Consider the following 20,776-nt stretch of genomic DNA (forward strand, 5'->3'; position numbering starts at 1 on the left):
GGACAATATTTCCAACTTTATATAGACTGCTAACCCAATTAGATCATGCCATTTGCATCACTGTATACCAATCACAGGGTTTCTCACTCCACACCTCAGATATGGCTCGAAATGAAAAGGCGGCACACCAGGAGACAGCACAATAATTTATTGTGCAATCAAAATCCAAGGACGATGTGTTTCGGCATTAGCCTTTGTCAAGTTGTTTCCTGTTCCCCAATTTCCCCTAGAAATAGGTTACAATGCTGCTGAACATGGAAGAAATACTTCTGCACTGTGATTTCATTCATCGCAGAAATGGTAACTAATTATAACAATAATAACAACATTGTCACTCTTTTAAATGCATGAGAATAAAACAATATTTTGTTACAACCATTATTGCTGTATGCGCTTAGTTCATGTGCGCCTATGTGGCATATGCCGCTGTGCGGTTCTACAGCGATTTTTTAACTCGCATTTGATGTTCGGTATCGGGCAGATACCCTACTAGACTGGGGCGGCACTATTGCACATTATACAATCAATAGCACATTATTTAGTAATATAATGGGCGCAGCTTCAATTCTCAATGTTGCAGCCAATATATTAACAAACGGCGCACAAAGTGAAAAATGTTTAAATAACATGTTCAGCATTGCGCCTATGTAGCATATACCGCTGTGCGGTCCTACAACGATTAATGACTCGCATTCGAGGTTCGATATCGGGCAAATGCCCTACTCAACTGGGGCTGCGCTACTGTAAAATATACAAAATAACACATTATATTATAATGTAATAAGCGCAGCTTCAATTCTCATTGTTGCAGACAATATGTTGGTAAAAGGCGCGCACAGTGCAAAATGTTTAAATAACATGTTTGGCATTGTACATATATAATGGGAGTCCCGGAAACGGAAAACATCCTAGGAATTTATGTCAGGAAAGGTAGTGAAATGGAAGTGCATATATGACATTAATGTGAACTAGTGATTGTATAGGGAACCTCACTGTATCACAAGTTACTACTTGTGTAACGATATATCTGTAAGAGACATTAGTTAGTATTAGATTCCTTACCTTAGAATATCCCCAGGCGTCAGACTGGATCCGGAAACTTTTGCGTAGCAGTACCCTTGCGCGTCGGTAGGCGTCGTCTGTGGCTCCGCGTCCGTCGCCGTGGGCGCCGTGATGACGTCGTCGGAGTACTTAGACGCCGCTTCTGCGTGCTGACGTCAGTTCTTAGACACAGCTTTTCCGCGCCAGAAACGCAGAGCCATGTTAAAAACCAACACTGGTGCCATTGAACTAGGGCCCTGAAAGGGGGTAACCCTAACCCTAGATATTGGTTCGCAGAACGGGGAGGATGGGTGGGTCGGTAAGGAATCTAATACTAACTAATGTCTCTTACAGTAACTTGTGCATCTGAAAGAGACACGTTAGTATTAGATTCCTTACCTTAGAATAGATACCCCAGCAATACCAACCCCGGTGGTGGGTCTGCGAACCAATAATCACACCAGAAAGTCCTGGAGGACGGAACGGACAAAGAAGCCATCCCTCCGGACTTGGCTGTCCAGGCAGTAGTGTCTTGCAAACGTGTGCAGTGATGCCCACGTAGCCGCCTGACAGATGTCCTGTAAGGGCACCCCCCGGCCCAGGGCAGTTGTAGTCGCCGTGGCTCGGGTGGAATGAGCCTGTAATCCAACAGGGGGCTCCTTTCTAGCCAAGGAGTAGCATGCCTGGATACACAAGATGATCCACCGGGAGATGGTCCTCTTGTGCACCGCTTTCCCCTTCTTAGCGCCCACGTAATCAACAAAGAGTTGGTCATCCACCCGGAACTGGCATGTGCGATCCAAGTAGAATGAGAGCGCACGTTTTGGGTCCAGACGGTGGAGCCGCTCTTCCTCTTTAGAGGGATGCGGTAGCGGAAAGAAGGTTGGCAAGGTGATAGACTGCCCGATGTGGAAGGCCGTGACAACCTTGGGCAGGAAAGAAGGCTTAGTACGCAACACCACTTTGTCCGGATGGACAGAAAGGAAAGGTGGATTCCAAGAAAGGGCCTGGAGCTCACTCACTCTCCTGGCAGAGGTGATGGCAACCAGGAAAGCAGTCTTCAGAGTAAGAAGGCGAAGAGGACAGTTGTGAAGTGGCTCAAAGGGAGCGCACATCAAAAACGTAAGAACCAGGTTCAAGTCCCACTGAGGCATCACAAACGGAACAGGAGGGAATGTGTGTGTGATGCCTTTTAGAAATCTATTTACAATAGGGGACTTGAACAAAGAAGGTTGATCAGGCAGCCTTAGAAAGGCTGAAAGGGCAGAAAGGTAGCCCTTGATAGTGCCCAGAGCAGAGCCCTGCTGGGCAAGATAAAGAAGGAAGAGAAGAACCTCAGAAAGAGGGGCAGCAAGAGGATCCACAGCCTTTGCTGTGCAAAATGCCACAAATCTGTTCCACCTGCAGGCGTATACCAACCTTGTGGAGGGACGCCTGGCTGCCAGAATGACATTACAGACTTCAGGAGGCAAGTCAAATGGCCTCAACTGTCGCCGCTCAATCTCCAAGCATGGAGGTGGAGACTGGACAGGTTCGGGTGGAGGACCATCCCCTGCTGCTGCGACAGAAGGTCCTCCTGAAGAGGCAGACGAACCGGGGGATCGACTGACAGACTGAGTAGCTCTGGATACCAGTACCTTCGTGCCCAGTCCGGAGCCACAAGGATGACTTGGGCCCGGTCGCGCTTGATCTTCTTCAGCACTCTGGGCAGAAGTGGTATAGGCGGAAAGGCGTACAACAGACCGCAACTCCACTCGCGACCAAAAAGCGTCTCCGAGCGAGTGCCGCCTTGGAAATTCCAACGCGCAGAACAGATGATATTGCGCGTTCTCTTCGGTGGCGAATAGATCTAACCAAGGCTCTCCCCATCGCTGAAAGAGGCCTTGCGCCACGTCCGAGTTCAGACGCCATTCGTGATCCATCATGCACCGACGGCTGAGCTCGTCCGCCCTGGCGTTCAGAGATCCCGCCAGGTGTTGAGCCACCAGGGTCACGCCCTGGCGTTCCAGCCACTGCCAGAGGCGCAGGGCCTCCTGGCAAAGGGTCCACGACCCCACCCCGCCCTGTTTGTTGCAGTACCACATGGCGGTGGTTTTGTCCGTGAACACCTGCACTACACTCCCCTGGACAGAGGGGAGGAATGCTTTCAGTGCTAGACGAATCGCCCGTAACTCCAACAGGTTGATGTGGAGCCGGGCCTCCGCCGGAGACCAGAGGCCTCTGATCTCCGCCTCTCCCATGTGGCCTCCCCAGCCCTGGAGGGAAGCATCCGTCACAACTACGTGCTCCGGTTGGGAAGGGAGAGGGATCTGCCGCTGACCCAATCGCGGTCCGTGAGCCACCACTGCAGTTGTCTCGCAGTGCCCTCCGAGATCAGGACGTGGTCGGATAGGTTGCCCTGATGCTGGGCCCACTGAAACTTCAGGTCCCACAGCAGAGCCCGCATCCGCCACCTGGCGTGATGCACCAGCAGGATGCAGGAGGCCATCAGCCCCAGAAGCCGCAGCGTCAACCTGACTGAGACCCAGGATAACGGCTGAAAGATGGGAATCAGAGCCTGAATATCCCGGACCCGCTGCTCGGGTGGTCAAACCCGAAAACGGGCCGAGTTGAGAACCGCTCCGATGAAAAGGAGCTTCTGAGAGGGGCACAGGTGTGACTTCGGCACATTGATGGAGAACCCCAGCCGGTGCAGGAGATCTGCCGTAGTCTGGAGGTGGCTGACAATTGTCTGGGGCGAGCTCGCCTTCAACAACCAGTCGTCGAGGTAGGGGAAGACTGAAACCCCTAACCTGCGCAGATGAGCTGCGACCACCGCCATCACCTTTGTGAACACCTGTGGGGTGCTGGTAAGGCCGAAGGGGAGCACGGTATACTGAAAGTGCTCGTGGCCAACCGTGAACCGCAGGTAACGCTGGTGGGCCGGCAGGACGGGGATGTGGAAATAAGCGTCCTGCAAGTCCAACGCTACCATCCAGTCTCCTGGGTCCAGGGCAGCTAAGACCAGAGCCAGTGTCAGAATCTTGAACTTCTCCTTCCGGAGGAAGCCGTTGACGTTCCTTAGGTCCAAGATAGGGCGTAGGCCCCCTTTGCCCTTCTTGGGTACCAGAAAGTAGTGGGAGTAGCAACCACACCCTACTTCTGGCCCAGGAACTCGCTCGATGGCCCCCTTGGCCAAGAGGGCCGTAACTTCCTCCTGCAGAAGTCGCAAATGATCCCCCGATACACGGTGGTTCTGCGGTGGCATGGCTGGAGGAGTCGCCTCGAAGGGGAGGGAGTAGCCCCTTCGGACGATCTGCAGCACCCACCTGTCTGAAGTGACGGTGCGCAAGTGGAGGTGGTGATGGCGAACCCTGCCCCCCACTGGCGTCACATGGGCCTGAAAGCACGGACTAGGAGGTTTTTGAGGCGGATGCTGCGGGGGAAGGTGTGGACTGACCTCGCCGTTGTCCCCGACCGCCGGGACGGCGGTTCCCACGGCCGCCACCGCGTTGGGAATTACCCAGCGGAGCATGGCTGGTATCACGTGTGGGTACACCCCTTCCGTGGCCACGAAAGGAGTGAAAGGCAGCCGATTGCTGGCGCGGGGCCGAGAGGCCCAAGGACTTGGCCGTAGCCCTGGAGTCCTTAAAGCGCTCGAGCGCATGGTCTGCCTTGTCACCAAAGAGGCAACGGCCATCAAACGTCATGTCCATCAAAGTGTTTTGGACATCGGCCGAAAAGTTGGCGGACCTCAACCAGGCGTGGCGTCTGACCGCCACCGTCGTTGCCATCGCTCTACCTAGTGAGTCGGTGGTATCCAGCCCACACCGTATAGAATATTTGGCTGCATCCCGGCCCTCCACAAGGGCTTGGCCGAGTTTGGCCCGTACCTCCAACGGACACTCTGGCAGCACTTCCGCAACCGTATCCCACAGAGAGTGGGTGTAGCGGCCCAAGAGGCATGCAGTGTTGGAAGACCGCAGTCCCAGACTGAGGGATGAGAAGATCTTTTTGCCGTACTGCTCGTACCTCTTGGATTCCCTGTCCGGCGGTGCCGACTGGAATGCAGTCTGGGAATTGGAGGCCTGGATGACCAGGCTCTCGGGAGTAGGGTGGGTGGACAGGAAACATGGGTCGCCCGGGGCTGGGCGGTGGCGTCTGGCCACGTTCCTATCTAAGGGCGAACCCGTAGCGGGCTTGGACCAGGTGCCCAGAAGAACGCCGGTCAAGGCCTCATTAAAGGGCAGCAGAGGCTCGGCCGAGCTTGACTGCGGTTTAAGGACCTCAGTGAGGAGATTAGTCCTCACGGCCGCGACGGGGAGCTCAAGGCCCAAGGCCTTGGCAGCCCTCATCAACACCACACTGTAGGTTGCCCCCTCCTCCGAAGCCACGGTAGGAGGGGAGACAAAACCAGTGTCTGGAGAGGTGTCCAGGCCACTGGCCTCCCCAAGGTCTCCTTCCCAGTCCTCATGAGACTGACACTCTCGGGTCAGAGGGTCCTCAGACCCCTCCCAATCCCATTCATCACCCATCTCCTGAAACTCAGGGTTCTCAACGAATGGGGCCTGTTCATAGAAGTGAAACTCCCCAAACGACGTCTGGAGCGGCGCCCATCGGGGCCGTCCCGATGTCGGAACAGGAACGAAGGGGGCATCGGGGACGGCGCCGCCCGAGGACGGCGCCGAAGGCAACACCTGATGGTCCGACGCCGGGGAGGTCGTAAGGTCCACCGGCGACGATCCAGATCCCGAAGAAGGTCTAGCGGGGTCCCGCGGCGCCGGGCCCGAAGGCGCCGGGGCCGCTGTACCCTGCGGCGCCGGGCCAGAAGGCGCCGGCGGCGTCGGGATTGCGGGACCTTGCGGCGCTGGGCACGAAGGCGTCGGCGGGGCCGAAGCCCCCGACCCGCTAGAGGCCCCAGACGGGTCCGCTAGGCCCGAAGGCGCCGCGGAGCCCGTCAGAGGAGAGAATTTCCTCATGGCCATGAGGAAGCGCTCGATCTCCTCCGGTGTCGCGTTTAGCCCAGGGACCGGAGGGTGTGGAGCTGGACGCGGCGCCTGCGACTCCGACGGAGCTGCGTGGGTGGTGTCACCCGAACCCCCGGCCGCATCGCGCGAGCGTCGGGGGGAGTCCGCAGAGCGATGACGCCTCTTGGACTTCTTGTGCTTCTTACCTGACGACGACTTCGACCCGGAGGAGTGCGGCCTACTCTCGGAACTGTGGTGGCTCCGAGCCCGCGACCTGTCCCTCGACCTCCCGTCAGACCGAGACCTCTCGCGGCGCGGGACCGACTGCCGGAGTTCGAGTCGCCTGCGGGACCGCTCCCGCCTGGCTTTCGAAGAGAGGGCCCGGCAGTTGGAGCAGGCCTTGTCGTCGTGGTCGACGCCTAGACAAGTTAGACACAGGTGGTGAGGATCCGTGACCGACATCGTGCGGTCGCAATCCTCGCAGTGCTTAAAGCCAGGCATCCCTACGGCACCAATCGGAGTCGAAAGACTTCGAGAAATGATCAAAAATTTATCCAAAAAGTTAGTCAAAAATTTACTAGGGTTACTGCTTTTTCCAGATCTGCGCTTGCTGGCGCGGAAAAAAGAAGAACTGACGTCAGCACGCGGAGGCGGCGTCTAAGTACTCCGACGACGTCATCCTGGCGCCCACGACGACGGACGCGGAGCCGCAGACGACGCCTACCAACGCGCAAGGGTACTGCTACGCAAAAGTTTCCGGATCCAGTCTGACGCCTGGGGATATTCTAAGGTAAGGAACCTAATACTAACGTGTCTCTTAAAAATTACTCTAATAATAAAAAGTTGGAATCACCAATGATTCCACTTTTTACATGCAGGTCCACAATTGTGGTATAATGCTCATTTATAACCCAGCCGGGAAAAGAATTACTCTGCATGGATGTAATAGAAAGTGTTCCATTAAAAGTAAAACATAATCAAATCAAAAAAATATAAAAAAAGAAAAAATATATATATATAATCCAATTTAAAAATTCACATCATTTTCAAGAGGATAGTTACGCTACAGCTATTCATTAGGAGGAATTTAGCGGCCTATATCCTTGGCTAATTCTTCACCACTATTAAGTCCTTTGGGGACCTTGCTGTCCATTTCCAGAATGAATTTTGATTTCAGAATTCTGAGAAGTTTCTCACGGTCCCCTCCCCGTATATGTTTGGGTATTCTGTCAATACCGAAGCATTGCAAACTGCTATTGTTGCTGTTATGTTCTTCTGAATAGTGGCGTGCCACAGGGTAGTTATGTACATAGTTAGAAATGGCAGGTAAATGTTGTAAGATTCTTTGTTTCAGGGGGAGTTTTGTACTGCCCACATACTGGAGCATTCCAGTACGTAAACAGTAAAATCACTGTTACAATTGATAGTTTGGGTTATGGCCTTTCTCTGGTTGGTACTGGTTTTATATTCTCTACAGTTTTTACCATTGCGGCAGGCTTTACATGAGCCACAAGTGGTGTGGGCGCTGTGGATCTGTGTCGAAGGATGGGGATTGTTATCTGCCTGCATCACTCGAGGGGAACGATTACCGTGCCTCTGCCAATATCGCTTGTGGCGGATGCTTATAACAAACACGGCATTGGGAACAAGCGTGACAGTTGCGGTGTACACAAACCGTGTGCGTCAGGAGGCAGATTGAATATGCAGGAATGGGATAATGAGAGGAGAGCCGAAGCCATTTCATTATTCAACGAGGAGCAAAAGGTATTAACCGTGAGATCAGCCAACAACACTGCCATTACTGGAATTGATTCCACAACAAAACAGAAACTTGCCTTAGTAGAGAAATTGAGTAAACGCAAGATAAATAAATGGTGGGAGGTGGCCTCCCTAACTAATTACGTGGAAGTCGGACGTGTTCCGAGAGGACTGAGAATATCAATTGTCCTAACTCATGACAATCCAAATCAAGATTTACTGACCGAATGGGGTCAATTGATGGCCAAATCATGTAAGGGCATGCTGGAAATGCTTATAAAGTATGCACAAATTGATTTAGAGGCAACAAGGAAGGTATTAACAAAATTAAAAGCAGATCTTGAGAAAATCAAAGGCGAAAAAACAGTAGAGGAATTCATGAAAACACTCCCAAAGAAACTGAAAGATTATGAGGAAGCGATAAAACAGAAGAAGCATTGCAAAAATCTGAGGGACAAAAGGGATTATGCTGAAGGACGTATTCTAACTTATGCAAAAAGATATGATTGGGCACAAAAGAATTTGAGAATCACATCTGGCGAACACCAAGTAGGAGCAATTTCAACTGGATCAAGCTCTGATGTAAGCACAGATTCAGAGGATCGCAACACTGCTGTCCCTTTAGGGTCACGTCCACTGACCTTCTTACACAAATTTCAGATCCTGAAACAGAAGAAGGATCCAAGCCATCTAAACAAACCACAAACAAGGGAACAAACCAGAGGCAGACGTCCAAAAAGAGGAAGAGGACGAGGGACCAAAAACCGCAGAAGACTGATTACAACCAATGGAATGTTAAGATCACAACCCACCAAATCGATTGTTAACTTATCATCAAGAGCCCTAACTGAAACAGAGATGTCAGTCCTAGACCTAGGATTATCCTTCTGCCCTAGCAAGGAATTGAATTATACTGATACAAGAATCGATCTTTTCCTCTACGTTTGAAAACTCAGACTGATGAAAATGTATGAAACACGCAGAAGAGCAAAATCTGCCATGAACTCCACATATGAGAATTCCAGTGCTCTAGGCTTAGTAGCCCATGACATGGAACTTCTAAGAATCGTGTATGAATTGGAAACTAATGAAAGCCAGAAAGTTAGTGATCACGTCATACTGATTGAATCATGTGGAATCACGAACATTGTCTTTAACAAAAAAAGAGGGGCTCGATATAACCCAAGGGGAAATGGAGCTCCAGTATACTGTTAAGTAAAAAAGGTTTTTTCCGTTGGGGGGACAATTCGTCACAAATTTCATACATTCACTTCACTCTTTCACTAATCGCAACTCCACTTGTAACCCATGTACCGAAAGTTTGGCAAACACTTAACAAGGAAAAAACCACGTTAGTATTGAATATACATTTATTTTTAATTAAAAACATGAATCCATATACAAAATCATTAAAAACACAATATACGATAAAACCACCTAATGTGGAGGATGGAGAAATGTAACTGAGACAACACACTTTGTCTTGTTATGTGGTTAATTCAGACCATTTGTTGACAACAGTGGAGAGGCTTTCCACTCCTATACCCAATTAATCGTTGACAACTTTGAATTTTAACCCTTCTGTAATGCGTCGACGCGTTTCGGAAGCCTTAGATGATTATGGCCTCCTTCTTCAGGACTATTTCAATGTCTTTCTCCACATCCAAACTGTCACCGGTGCAATAGCATCTTGGTGAGCAGTTTTTAAATAAAGCTTGTTTTTCTTGCGGTGAGACGTTTCTGTATTCCTTGCCTTCACCCACAGCTTTATTAAAGAGACTTGGATTACGAACTTCCTATCAAAAGTCTTTACGAAGTTGCTTGTCGATACCTCAACGACTTGTTTATCTATCTCACTCTCTTTTATCGAGTGTTCCTTTTATCGTTGCAGCTGTCACCCTCTTTACTCGTTTAAAAACAGCTTTTCATTAATGTGTATCTCTTCATCAGCCCGGGTATTCCACGATTGTGGCTTATTCAATTGACCAGCAGATTTCCCCGGGGTGTTGCGACCGCGTCCTACCGATCACGGAAAGGCCAAAAACCACCGTGATCGGTAGGACGCGGTTGCAACACCCCGGGGAAATCTGCTGGTCAATTGAATAAGCCACAATCGTAGAATACCCGGGCTGATGAAGAGATACACATTAATGAAAAGCTGTTTTTAAACGGGTAAAGAGGGTGACAGCTGCAACGATAAAAGGAACACTCGATAAAAGAGAGTGAGATAGATAAACAAGTCGTTAAGGTAACGACAAGCAACTTCGTAAAGACTTTTGATAGGAAGATCGTAATCCAAGTCTCTTTAATAAAGCTCTGGGTGAAGGCAAGGAATACAGAAACGTCTCACCGCAAGAAAAACAAGCTTTATTTAAAAACTGCTCACCAAGATGCTATTGAACCAGTGACAGTTTGGATGTGGAGAAAGACATTGAAATAGTCCTGAAGAAGGAGGCCATAATCATGTAAGGCTTCCGAAACGCGTCGACGCATTACAGAAGGGTTAAAATTCAAAGTTGTCAACGATTAATTGGGTATAGGAAGGGAAAGCCTCCCCACTGTTGTCAACAAATGGTCTGAATTAACCACATAACAAGACAAAGTGTGTTGTCTCAGTTACATTTCTCCATCCTCCACATTAGGTGGTTTTATCGTATATTGTGTTTTTAATGATTTTGTATTTGGATTCATGTTTTTAATTAAAAATAAATGTATATTATTCAATACTAACGTAGTTTTTTCCTTGTTAAGTGTTTGCCAAACTTTCGGTACCTGGGTTACAAGTGGAGTTGCGATTAGTGAAAGAGTGAAGTGAATGTATGACATTTGTGAAGAATTGTCCCCCCAACGGAAAAAAACTTTTTTACTTAACATCACGAACAATGACCAGAAACACAGTGGATTAAAACTAAAATCGAGATACAATCCCAATGTTCCATATGATAATATAGAGGCGTTCAATTCAGCAGTCACATTGATATTTGAAAAAGACGAGAGAAGCCAAATAAAATGAAGTGGGACAATTTATCAAAACAACAGAGAGAAGCCATTAATGGGCTGGAAAAAGATTCTTTCATCGTGATTAAGCTCTCCGATAAGTGGGGCAATGTAGTCATCATGGATGTGGGTGACTACAGAGCAGAGGCAATGAGCCAACTATCCGATGAATCCTATTATGAAATCATCAATTGGCATATCTATAAACAGACGATTCGAAAGTATCATGGACAATTGGGGGAATGGTACCATCAGGGTCTTTTGGACACAGATGAATACAAATTTTTGAGGACTGATAAACCAAGGATACCCTGTATCTATTTCTCACCCAAGATCCATAAGAGCGCCACTAGACCACCTGGGCGCCCAATTGTTTCTTCGAATGGTGGGCTCTTAGAAAACACCTCCATATTTTTGATCTTTTTCTATCGAAATATGTACTCAACCTAAGTTCTTATTGCAAAGACACCACCGATTTCCTTCGAAGGTTGCATGATGTGCAATGGGGTGGGGGATATCTGATGATTGGCCTAGATGTGTGCTCCCTTTGCACATGTATAGATCAAGTCAAAGGGGTGGCAGCATGTATGCATTTCTTAAAAAGCAGACACACCGAGCATACCACACACAACGGCATGTTAGAAACCATGCTGTTATTCTGCCTGCACCAAAATATCTTCATTTTTTAAAAAGTGGTGCACAGTCAACATACCAGCACCGTGATGGGAACGTGTTTTGCCCCCAGCCTAGCGAATCTTTTCCTGGGCTGGTGGGAGGAACATGTTGTCTGGATTGATGACATGGCAAAATATACTGATCACATACTTGTATGGATCAGATATATTGATGATCTCTTCTTAATATGGGACGGACCAGAACCCCTAGCAAAAGAGTTTATAGGGATTCTTGGTATCAATGACTTAAATCTAAAATTCACACATACCATACGTGCTCAGTATTGCGAATTCCTAGATATAGCAGTGGAGATCAAGGAAGGTAAAATAACAACTTGTCTATTTCGCAAAGCAACGGCAGGAAATGCACTACTGCATGCTGGAAGTCGTCTTCCAGCTTCCTTAGTACAAAGCATACCTTATGGTGAGCTATTAACGGCACGCCGTAACTGCAATACTGATGACAATTTCTGTAAAGAACAAGAGATCATGATGACTCGCTTCAGGGAAAGGGGTTACAAGGTGGAGACACTTGTGAAAGCGAAAAGCAAAATAGATGGGAGATCCCAACATGAGTTATCATTCAAATTGGGTGAGACTAGACCCAGTGAAAGCCTGAATAATGTCTGTAAACCACCAAGAATGATAACTCAATTTAGCAAAGGTTCCTGGGCACTTAAAAAAATTATGAAAAAACATTGGACTTACTAGTTGCAGACCCTATCAACGAATAGGAGCAGCTCCTCAAGTTACCTTCAAACGTGGCAGATACTGGAGTGCCCCTGCAGGCTCCAGTACGTGGGCAGTACAAAACACCCCCTGAAACAAAGAATCTTACAACATTTACGTGCCATTTCTAACAGTGACTATAACTACCCTGTGGCACGCCACTATTCAGAACAACATAACAGCAACAATAGCAGTTTCAAATTCTTTTTGGTATTGACAGAATACCCAAACATATACGGGGAGGGGACCGTGAGCAACCTCTCAGAATTCTGGAATCAAAATTCATTCTGGAAATGGACAGCAAGGTCCCCAATGGACTTAATAGTGGTGAAGAATTAGCCACACATATAGGCTGCTAAATTCCTCCTAATGAATAGCTGTAGCGTAATTATCCTCTTAAAAATGATGTGAATTTTTAAATTGGATTATATATTTTTTTCATTTGATTATGTTTCACTTTTAATGGAACACTTTGTATTACATCCATGCAGAGTAATTATTTTCCCGGCTGGGTTATAAATGAGCAGTATACCACTATTGTGGACCTGCATGTAAAAAGTGGAATCATTGGTGATTCAAACTTTTTATTATTAGAGTATACAGTGAGGTTCCCTTAACAATCACTAGTTCACATTAATGTCATATATGCACCTTGCACTTCCATTTCCCTACCTTTCCTGACATAAATTCCTCGGATGTTTTCCGTTCCGGGGACTCCCATTATATATGTACAATGCCGAACATGTTATTTAAACATTTTGCACTGTGCGCGCCTTTTACCAACATATTGTCTGCAACACTGAGAATTGAAGCTGTAATTATTACAATATTATATAATGTGTTATTTTGTATATTGTACAGTAGCGCAGCCCCAGTTGAGTAGGGCATTTGCCCGATATGGAACCTCAAATGCGAGTCATTATTCGTTGCAGGACCACACAGCGATATATGCCACATAGGCACAATGTTGAACATGTTTTTTAAACATTTTGCACTTTCTGTGCCGTTTGTTAATATATTGGATGCAACATTGAGAATTGAAGCTGCGCCTATTATATTACTAAATAATGTGCTATTGATTGTATAATGTCCAATAGCACACCCCCAGTCTAGCAGGGCATCTGCCCGATACCGAACATCAAATGAGAGTTAAGAAAATCGCTGTAGGACCGCACAGCGGCATATGCCACATAGGCGCACATGAACTAAGCACATACAGCAATAATGGTTGTAACAAAATATTGTTTTATTCTCATGCATTTAAAAGAGTGACAATGTTGTTATTATTGTTATAATTAGTTACCATTTCTGCGATGAATGAAATCACAGTGCAGAAGTATTTCTTCCACGTTCAGCAGCATTGTAACCTATTTCTAGGGGAAATTGGGAAACAGGAAACAACTTGACAAAGGCTAACGCCGAAACGCATTGTCCTTGTATTTTGAGTGCACAATAAATTATTGTGCTGTCTCCTGGTGTGCCGCCTTTTCATTTCGATGTTTTCCGTTCCCGGGACTCCTATTATATATGTACAATGCCGAACATGTTATTTAAACATTTTGCACTGTGCGCGCCTTTTACCAACATAATGCCTGCAACACTGAGAATTGAAGCTGCGCTTATTACATTATTATATTATTATATTATGTGTTATTGTGTATATTGTACAGTAGCGCAGCCCCAGTTGAATAGGGCATTTGCCGATATCGAACCTCAAATGCGAGTCATTAATCATTGTAGGACCGCACAGCGATATATGCTACATAGGCGCAATGTTGAACATGTTATTTAAACATTTTGCACTGTGTGCACCGTTTGTTAATATATTGGCTGCAACATTGAGAATTGAAGCTGCGCTCATTGTATCACTACATAATGTGTTGTTGATTGTATAATGTGCAGCCCCAGTCGAGTAGGGCATTTGTCCAATACCGAACACCTAATGCGAGTTTAAAATTGCTGTAGGACCACACAGCGATATATGCTACATAGGCGCATATGAACTGAGCACATGCAACACTTAATTATTTAAGCTGCGCCCATTATATTACTAAATAATGTGTTATTGATTGTATAATTGGGAATAGCGCAGCCCCAGTCTAGTAGGGCATCTGCCCGATACTGAACATCAAATGCGAGTTAAAAAAATAGCTGTAGGACCGCACAGCGGCATATGCCACATAGGCGCACATGAACTAAGCGCATGCAGCAATAATGGTTGTAACAAAATATTGTTTTATTCTCGTACATTTAGAATAGTGACAATGTTGTTATTATTGTTATTATTAGTTACCATTTCTGTGATTAATGAAATCACAGTGCACAAAAGTAGTATTTCTTCCATGTTCAGCAGCATTGTAACCTATTTCTATGAGAAATTGGGAAACAGGAAACAACTTGACAAAGGCTAATGCCGAAACACGTCGACCTTCGATTTTGAGTGCACAATAAATTATTGTGCTGTCTCCTGGTGTGCCGCCTTTTAATTTCAAAGTGGTAAAAAAGGGGGTGGTGATGGACGGAGCATCTGAACCAATCAAACACTCACACCCAGTCAACAGATCTGGGTTTAATCCATCACCGTTCTTTAGCCCACTCTGCCACCCCAGTTGACATGGCCATATGCAAATCAGTCTGACCCTGTGCCTCATGGGAACAGTCCAGCCCGAACTGCCAAGCCATGGCCATAATTTCAAGCCATATCTGAGGAGTGGAGTGAGAAACTCTATGATTATTGGTGGTTGCTGTTACCATGGGGGCGCTAACGCTAACAGGAAGAGAACCGCCGAAGCAGCAAACTTGGAGAATATATATATATGGAAAATGCTACTTACCAGTATGCATCTGTTCTTGGCATGTAGAGCTGCACCTGGTGTTGGGCTCGGATGATTGCATGTTGTTGTCTTCTTGGAAAAAGTCTTTGTAGTCACAAGATCTGGGACTCCTCCCTTGGACAATAGTGCGCATGGGCATTGGCTCCATCCCTAGATTGTTTTTCGCCATGATGGGAAATTATGGAGTTAGTAGAAATAAAGAAGGGATGTCCATGCGTGTATATCTAATTAAGATTAAAACTGGAACAGATACAGGTCCCGGGGAGGCGTGTAGAAATCTGCAGCTCTACATGCCAAGAACAGATGCATACCGGTAAGTAGCATTTTCCGTTTGAGGCATATGAGCTGCAGATTCTACACTTATAATCGATTGTGCAGCAGTATCTCCCCTAGCGGTGGTCACCTGTATCCGTTGCAGTAGTTTGAAAGAGAGTTTTGAGGACAGCTTGGCCTACTGCAGCTTGCTGCTTAGCTTGCACATCAACACAATAGTGTTTAGTGAAGGTGTGTGTTGTAGACCATGTTGCTGCCTTGCAGATGTCTTCTAGGGGAATGTTCCCTAAGAAAGCCATGGAGGCTCCTAGTTTGCGTGTGGAGTGCGCTCTAGGAGGAACCGTTAATGTGCGTTTTGCTTTGTGATAGCATATTTGTATACATTTAACAATCCACCTTGCAATTTCTGATTTAGAAATGGGGTTGCCTTTATTGGTGGAGAGAAAGCTACAAATAGTTGCTTTGTTTTGCAAAAAGATTTGGTCCTATCGATGTAATAGAGAAGAGCTCTTTTGACATCTAGTGTGTGTAGAGCTCTCTATGCTACAGAGTCTGGGTTTTGAAAAAACACTGGTAACTCTACAGATTGGTTTAGATGAAAATTACTTTAAGAAGGAATTTAGGACTAGTCCTTAGAACCACTTTTTACGGTGAAATTGTAAAAATGGTTCTTGTATAGTGAAAGCTTGAATTTCACTAACTCTCCTAAGAGAGGTAATAGCAATGAGGAAAGCTGTTTTCCATGTGAGAAGTTCACATTTATGTAAAGGTTCAAAAGGGTGCCCCATGAGCCTGGTAAGAACAATGTTTAGGTTCCACACTGGAGAGGGTGGTAACCTAGGAGGAATAATTATTTTTAATCCTTCCATAAAAGCTTTTATTGCTGGTGTTCTAAACAACGACATGTGTTGTCTGCTTGTAGATATGCCGCAATGGCTGCAAGATGAAAACGTATAGATGAATATTCCAGATTACATCTTTGTAAATGGAGAAGGTAACAGATAACATTTTGGATAGAAGCCTCTAAAGGATCAATTTGATTATTAGTGCAGTAAATGGCACATCTTTTCCATTTAGCCGCATAGCAAGCTCTAGTAGTAGTTCTTCTGGCTTCTTTAATGATATTCATACAGTCTGGTGGCAAACTCAAAGACTTCAGGAGCCAGATCGCCAGATTCAGTTGATCTGGATGCCTGATGTCTCCATGGTTCTGCGTTAGCATGGATGGTGTCAAAGACAGTTTTTGGTGTGGAACTAGAGAGAGCTCCAGCAGTGTGGTGAACCACGGTTGGGGTGCCCATGTGGGAGATACCAGGATTAGTTTGAGAGATTGTTGTCTGAGCTTGCGTACTACTAGTGATATTAGTGGGATTGGCATAAAAGCGTACACAAATCTGCCTGACCAGTTCATCCATATCGCATTGCCCTTGGACATCGGGTGTGGAAACCTGGCGGCGAAGGTTGGGCATTTTGGGTTTTCGTGTGAGGCAAACAGGTCTACGTCTGGTTGACCCCACTTTTGAAAGAATGGTTGAAGAACTTGCAGATGTAGTTCCCATTCGTGAACCTGTTGTGTCTGTCGACTTAACAGATCGGCTATCTGATTGTGAACTCCTGGAAAGTGTTCTGCAAGCAGATATATGTTTTGTGGAATGGCCCATCTCCAAATGTTTTGTGCAAGCTGGGACAGCTGCAGGGAATGTGTGCCTCCTTGTTTTTGTATGTAGTACATGGCTGTCATGTTGTCCGTCCGGATTAAGACAGCTTTGTTCTGTACGTGCACTTGGAAGGATTTTAGTGCTAGGAAAATTGCTAGCAACTCTAGGTGATTGATGTGAAGCACCTTTTGTTGAGCGGTCCATCTTCCCTGAGTTGTGTGGTGGAGCAGATGTGCTCCCCATTCTGTCAGGGATGCGTCCGTTGTCAGTACTATCTGTGTAACAGGCTCGAGGAACGGCCGCCCTTTGGACAAGTTTTTGGTGTTCCACCACTGCAAAGAGCGATGTGTGCGGCTGTCCACCAACACCAAGTCTGTCAGTTTGTCCTTGTGCCTGATTCCACTGATGTGCTAGACATTCCTGCAATGGGAGCATTTGCAGTCTTGCATATGGTACAATAGAAATGCAAGATGCCATCATGCCTATAAATTGCATGAAGACTCTGGCTGGGAGAGAGTGTTGGTTTTGAAACCTTGTAACTAAGGCTTGAATGCTTTGTATCCTGGCTGGTCTGGGATAAGCTAGAGCTGTATTGGTGTTTATGGGAGCCCCTAGGTATTGATGTACATGAGAGGCGAGGGCTGTAGATGTGACTTGGTGTGGTTTATTGTAAACACCAAGTTGTGCAGTGTCTGAATTTTTTGAGATGTTTGTTGAACACACTGGTTGAATGACTTGGCTTTTATGAGCCAATCGTCTAAGTATGGGAAGACATGGATATGTTGTCTTCTGAGATGTGCTGCTACTACTGCTAAGCACTTTGTGAACACTCGTGGTGCGGTTGTGACCACGAATGGAAGGACTTTGAATTGATAGTGTTGTCCTTCTAGCACAAACCTGAGATACTTCCTGTGAGAAGGATGTATGGGAATGTGAAAGTAGGCGTCTTTGAGGTCTAGTGTAGTGAAGAAATCGCCCTGTAGCAACAATAGGAGCACTTGTTGTAAAGTGATCATGTGAAAATGATCTGAGTGTATATACAGATTGAGAGGCCTTCAGTCTAGAATTGGCCTCAGTGCCCCATCCTTTTTGGGTATTAGGAAGTAGAGTGAGTATACCCCTGTTCCTTGATGTTGCAATGGAACTAACTCTATTGCGTCTTTTTGCAGCAATGAGAGAACCTCTTGTTGGAGCAGCATTAGATGTTCTGTGGACATTGGACGCTGTCTGGGTGGTATATTTGGAGGGGTAGCTGTAAGCTCTAGGCAGTACTCATACTAGATAATCTGTCTTACCCACTTGCCTATTGTGATGGAATTCCAGACAGGTAGGAACTGTGTTAATCTCCCCCCCTACAGGAGTGGTATGCTGTTGGGGTAGCTGAATGAAGTCAGTGGTGGAAGAGGATCGATTGTTATTACTTCGACCTCTTCCCTTATTGCTATTACCTCTGTAGCCTCCTCTAAAATATCCTCTATTGGAGGATGTTTGCGTATTGTTTTTAAAGGAAGTTGAATTGTCTGCTCCAGTTTGTTTGGAGCCTCCTCTGCAAAAGGAGCAACAAAAGGAGCCTCTTGGTTGAGTGGACTGCAGAGCTCCCATAGATTTTGCAGTATCAGTGTCTTTTTTCATTTTCTCAAGTGCTACGTCTACCTCTGGACCAAACAATTGTTGTTGGTTGAATGGTTGATTTAAGATGGTTGTCTGCACCTCTTGCTTAAACCCTGAAGCACAAGTTACTACTTGTGTAACGATATATCTGTAAGAGACATTAGTTAGTATTAGATTCCTTACCTTAGAATATCCCCAGGCGTCAGACTGGATCCGGAAATTTTTTGCGTAGCAGTACCCTTGCGCGTCGGTAGGCGTCGTCTGCGGCTCCGCGTCCGTCGTCGTGGGCGCCGTGATGACGTCGTCGGAGTACTTATACGCCGCCTCCGCGTGCTGACGTCAGTTCTTAGACACAGCTTTTCCGCGCCAGAGGCGCTGAGCCATGTTAAAAACCAACACTGGTGCCATTGAAACTAGGGCGCTGAAAGGGGGTAACCCTAACCCTAGATATTGGTTCGCAGAACGGGGAGGATGGGTGGGTCGGTAAGGAATCTAATACTAACTATTGTCTCTTACAGATATATCGTTACACAAGTAGTAACTTGTGCATCTGAAAGAGACACGTTAGTATTAGATTCCTTACCTTAGAATAGATACCCCAGCAATATCAACCCCGGTGGTGGGTCTGCGAACCAATAATCACACCAGAAAGTCCTGGAGGACAGAACGGCCAAAGAAGCCATCCCTCCGGACTTGGCTGCGAAGGCAGTAGTGTCTTGCAAACGTGTGCAGCGAGGCCCACGCAGCTGCCTGACAGATGTCTTGTAAGGGCACTCCCCGGCCCAGGGCAGTTGTAGTCGCCATGGCTCGGGTGGAATGAGCCCGCAATCAAACAGGGGGCTCCTTTTTAGCCAAGGAGTAGCATGCCTGGATACACAAGATGATCCACCGGGAGATGGTACTCTTGTGCACCGCTTTCCCCTTCTTAGCGCCCACGTAACCAACAAAGAGTTGGTCATTCACCCGGAACTGGCGTGTGCGATCCAAGTAGAATGAGAGCGCACGTTTTGGGTCCAGACGGTGGAGCCGCTCTTCCTCTTTAGAGGGATGCGGAGGCGGGAAGAAGGTTGGCAAGGTGATAGACTGCCCGATGTGGAAGGCTGTGACCACCTTGGGCAGTGAAGAAGGCTTAGTACGCAACACCACTTTGTCCGGATGGACAGAAAGGAAAGGTGGGGTACAAGAAAGGGCCTGGAGCTCACTTATTCTTCTGGCAGAGGTGATGGCAACCAGGAAAGCAGTCTTCATAGTTAGGAGGCGGAGAGGACAGTTGTGAAGTGGCTCAAAGGGAGCGCACATCAGAAATGTAAGAACCAGGTTCAAGTCCCACTGAGGCATCACAAACGGAACAGGAGGGAACGTGTGCGTGATGCCCTTTAGAAATCTATTTACAATAGGGGACTTGAACAAAGAAGGTTGATCAGGCAGCCTCAGAAAGGCTGAAAGGGCAGAAAGGTAGCCCTTGATAGTGCCCAGAGCAGAGCCCTGCTGGGCAAGAGAAAGAAGGAAGAGAAGAACCTCTGAGAGAGGGGCAGCAAGAGGGTCCACAGCCTTTGCTGTGCACCATGCCACAAATCTGTTCCACCTGCAGGCGTATACCGACTTTGTGGAGGGACGCCTGGCTGCCAGAATGACGTTACCGACTTCAGGAGGCAAGTCAAATAGCCTCAACTGTCGCCGCTCAATCTCCAAGCATGGAGGTGGAGACTGGACAGGTTCGGGTGGAGGACCGTCCCCTGCTGCTGCGACAGAAGGTCCTCCTGAAGAGGCAGACGAACCGGGGGATCGACTGACATACTGAGTAGCTCTGGATACCAGTACCTTCGTGCCCAGTCCGGAGCCACAAGGATGACTTGGGCCCGGTCGCGCTTGATCTTCTTCAGCACTCTGGGCAGAAGTGGTATAGGCGGAAAGGCGTACAATAGACCGCAACTCCACTCGCGACGAAAAGCGTCTCCGAGCGAGCGCCGCCTTGGAAATTCCAACGCGCAGAACTGATGCCATTGCGCGTTCTCTTCGGTGGCGAATAGATCTAACCAAGGCTCTCCCCATCGCTGAAAGAGGCCTTGCGCCACGTCCGAGTTCAGACGCCATTCGTCATCCATCATGCACCGACGGCTGAGCTCGTCCGCCCTGGCGTTCAGAGAACCTGCAAGGTGTTGAGCCACCAGGGTCACGCCCTGGCGTTCCAGCCACTGCCAGAGGCGCAGAGCCTCCTGGCAAAGGGTCCACGACCCCACCCCGCCCTGTTTGTT

General features: G+C 47.4%; 1 protein-coding gene across 10 annotated transcripts in view; it reads right to left on the bottom strand.

The window, feature by feature from the left end:
* NBR1 (NBR1 autophagy cargo receptor) overlaps positions 1–20,776 on the bottom strand; it is a 657,239-nt gene that overhangs the window by 227,784 nt on the left and 408,679 nt on the right. The window lies entirely within an intron of this gene.

The sequence above is a fragment of the Lissotriton helveticus genome, chromosome 5_1 (genome assembly GCF_964261635.1).
Source record: "Lissotriton helveticus chromosome 5_1, aLisHel1.1, whole genome shotgun sequence".
NCBI classification, from domain to species: domain Eukaryota; kingdom Metazoa; phylum Chordata; class Amphibia; order Caudata; family Salamandridae; genus Lissotriton; species Lissotriton helveticus.